The following is a 3,939-nucleotide window of genomic DNA, read 5'->3' as shown; positions in this document are numbered from 1 at the left end:
CCAATGAATTACATAAGTATCTCTATCTCTATCTTTATTTTATGTTTTATTTATCTTTAATTATCAATCCTCCATAACTATTTGAATCTGCCTGACTGAGATTTACAAGATGACCATAGCTTGCTTCAAGCCGACAGTTTCCGTGGGATCGACCCTTACTCACGTAAGATATTACTTGGACGACCCAGTGCACTTGCTGGTTAGTTGTGCGGAATTGTGACAAAGTGTAATTCACGTTTGAGAGCTCCAAGTCTTTGGCGCCATTTTTGATGATCACAATTTCGTGCACCAAGTTTTTGGCGCCGTTGCCAGGGATTGTTCGAGTTTGGACAACTGACGGTTCATCTTGTTGCTTAGATTAGGTACTTTTCTTTTTATTTTTTAGAATTTTTAAGAATGAATTCTAGAGTTTCAAGGTGATGTTCTTATCATCACAAAAGCTGATTGATTCTCATCAATTTAGCTGCTGAATGTAATGTCCTACTGAAGCTTTAGACTAACATTGCATGATTCCTGGAATTCTTTTTAAAAGTTTTGAATCTCTTTATTCTCTTTTCCATATAATTTTCGAAAAATCAAAAAAAAATTTATAAATCATAAAATCAAAAATATTTTTATGTCTCTTGTTTGAGTCTAGTGTCTAATTTTTAAGTTTGGTGTCAATTGCATGTCTTTCTTCTTCTTGCATTTTTTCGAATATATGTAATATGTTCTTCATTGATCTTCAAGTTGTTCTTGATGATTTCCTAGCTCTGATCTTTAAATTCTCTTGTTTTGTGTGTTTTGTTGTTTCTTACATGCATTTTCAAATTGTTATAGTCCTTAGTATACAAACTTCTAAGTTTGGTGTCTTGCATGCATTGTTTATTTGATCTTAGTTGCATTTTTTATTGTTTCTCATCATTAAAAATCCAAAAATATTTTCAAAATTGTGTCTTTTCAAGTCAATAATACAGAGAATTGAAGATTCAGAACATTCAGCAGAGGAATTAAACAGAAAAAGCTGGGTGTTCAAAACGCCCAGTGAAGAAGGAAAACTGGCGTTTAAATGCCAGCCAGGGTACCTGGCTGGGCGTTTAACGCCCAAAAAGGTAGCATTTTGGGCGTTAAATGCCAGAATGGATGCCATTCTGGGCTTTTAACGCCAGGATGACACTAGAGGGAAGATTTTGTTTTTAATCCAAATTTTTTTTTCAAATCTTTATAATTTTTCAAAATCAAATCTTTTTCAAATCATATCTTTTCAATCATATCTCTTCAAAATCAATTTCTTTCCATTTTTTTATTTTTTTCTATTTTCGAAAATCCTTGCTACAATTAGTAATTTAATTCAAAATTTTCAAGTTGTTACTTGCCTATTAAGGAATGGTCAAATTTTAAATTCTAGAATCATATCTTCTAATTTCTTGTTAGTCAAGTAATCATCTTTAATTTTAAAACCTTCTTTTTAAAATTGATTTTCAATCATATCTTCTCAATCATATCTTTTCAATCACATCTTTTTCAAAATTAATTTTCAATTATATCTTTTTAATTTCTAATTTCAAAATCTTTTCAAAAATCACTTATTTTCTTTTCCAATTTTAATTTTCGAAAATCATCAATCAAATTTTCAAAATTTCTTTTAATTATTTCAAAATCTTTTACTTTAATTTCGAAAATTCTTCCCCTCTTCTCACATCCTTCTATTTAAGGACTAACACTCCTCCACTATCAACAATTCAAAATCTATCCCTCTTGATAAGTTCAAATTCTTCTCTTTCTACCTTCTCCTTTTATTCTTCTTTTCCTCTGACACTTCAAGGAATCTCTATACTGTAACATAGAGAATTCCATACTTTCTTGTTCTCTTCTCTTTCATATGAGTAGGAGCAAAGACAAAGGCATCCTTGTTAAAGTTGATCCTGAACCTGAAAGGACCTTGAAGAGAAAGCTAAGAGAAGCTAAAGCACAACTCTCTCTAGAGGGCCTAACAGAGCTCTTCAAGGAGGAAGAAGCCATGGCAGCCGAAAACAACAATGCCAACAATGCAAGGAAGGTGCTTGGTGACTTTACTGAACCTACTCCCGACTTTTATGGGAGAAGCATCTCAATCCCTACCATTGGAGCAAACAACTTTGAGCTTAAGCCTCAATTAGAATTGCAAGTTTCATGGACTTCCATTGGAAGATCCTCATCAGTTCTTAGCTGAATTCTTGTAAATCTGTGACACTGTCAAGACCAATGGGGTTGACCTTGAAGTCTACAGACTTATGCTCTTCCCTTTTTCTGTAAGAGACAAAGCTAGGACATGGTTGGATTCACAACCCAAAGAAAGCTTGAACTCTTGGGAAAAGCTAGTCAATGCCTTCTTGGCAAAGTTCTTTCCACCTCAAAAATTGAGCAAGCTTAGAGTGGAAGTCCAAACCTTCAGACAGAAGGAAGGAGAATCCCTCTATGAAGCTTGGGAAAGATACAAGCAATTGATCAAAAGGTGTCCTTCTGACATGCTTTCAGAATGGAGCATCATAGGTATCTTCTATGATGGTCTGTCTGAATTGTCCAAGATGTCATTGGACAGCTCTGCTGGAGGATCTCTTCATCTGAAGAAGACGCCTGCAGAAGCTTAGGAATTCATTGAGATGGTTGTAAATAACCAATTCTTGTACACTTCTGAAAGGAACCCTATGAATAATGGGACAAATCAGAAGAAAAGAGTTCTTGAGATTGATACTCTGAATGCCATACTGGCTCAGAATAAAATATTAACTCAATAAGTCAATATGATTTTTCAAAGTCTGTCTGGAATGCAAGCTGCACCAGGCAGTACTAAGGAAGCTTCCCCTGAAGAAGAAGCTTATGATCCTGAGAACCCAGCAATGGAAGAGGTGAATTACATGGGAGATTCCTATGGAAACACCTATAATCCTTCATGGAGAAATCATCCAAATCTCTCATGGAAGGACCAACAGAGGCCTCAACAAGGCTTCAATAACAATAATGGTGGAAGAAACAGGTTTAGCAATAGCAAGCCTTTTCCATCATCTTCTCAGCAACAGACAAAGGATTCTAAGCAGAGCCACTCTGACTCAGCAACCATAGTCTCTGATCTAATTAAAACCACTTAAAGTTTCATGACTGAAACAAGGTCCTCCATTAGAAATTTAGAGGCACAAGTGGGTCAGCTGAGTAAGAAAGTTACTGAACTCCCTCCTAGTACTCTCCCAAGCAATACAGAAGAGAATCCAAAGTTACTGAACTCCACTCAAAGTTACTGATGAGCGGATAATTTATATGCTTTTTGACATTGTTTTTAGTATGTTTTTAGTAGGATCTAGTTACTTTTAGGGATGTTTTCCTTAGTTTTTATGTTAAATTCACATTTCTGGACTTTACTATGAGTTTGTGTGTTTTTCTGTGATTTCAGGTATTTTCTGGCTGAAATTGAGGGACTTGAGCAGAAATCAGATTCAGAGGTTGAAAAAGGACTACTAATGTTGTTGGATTCTGACCTCCCTGCACTCAAAGTGGATTTTCTGGAGCTACAGAACTCGAAATGGTACGCTTCCAATTGCGTTGAAAAGTAGACATCCAGGGCTTTCCAGCAATATATAATAGTCCATACTTTGGCCAAGAATTGATGACATAAACTGGCGTTCAACGCCAGCCTTCTGCCCAAATCTGGCGTCCAGCGCCAGAAAAGGATCCAAAACCAGAGTTGAACGCCCAAACTGGCACAGAAACTGGCGTTCAACTCCACAAATGGCCTCTGCACGTGCTACACTTCAGCTCAGCCCAAACATACACCAAGTGGGCCCAGGAAGTGGATTTATGCATCAATTACTTACTCATGTAAACCCTAGTAGCTAGTTTATTATAAATAGGACCTTTTACTAGTCTTTTTGACAATCCTGGATTGTATTGATCCTGTGATCACATTTTAGGGGGCTGGCCATCTCG

The 3,939-nt window shown here is 36.2% G+C and overlaps 1 non-coding gene across 1 annotated transcript; it reads right to left on the bottom strand.

The window, feature by feature from the left end:
- Positions 1 to 2,384: 2,384 nt before the first annotated feature.
- Positions 2,385 to 2,492, bottom strand: LOC148577943 (small nucleolar RNA R71). The gene has a single exon (XR_015903766.1). It is a non-coding gene; the product is annotated as a small nucleolar RNA R71 (small nucleolar RNA).
- Positions 2,493 to 3,939: the final 1,447 nt, after the last annotated feature.

The sequence above is a fragment of the Arachis ipaensis genome, chromosome B1 (genome assembly GCF_059453495.1).
Source record: "Arachis ipaensis isolate K30076 ecotype BB chromosome B1, ASM5945349v1, whole genome shotgun sequence".
Taxonomy (NCBI): Eukaryota; Viridiplantae; Streptophyta; class Magnoliopsida; order Fabales; family Fabaceae; genus Arachis; species Arachis ipaensis.
Note: the sequence above shows the minus strand (reverse complement) of the source record. Positions and strands in the feature narration are given on the sequence as shown.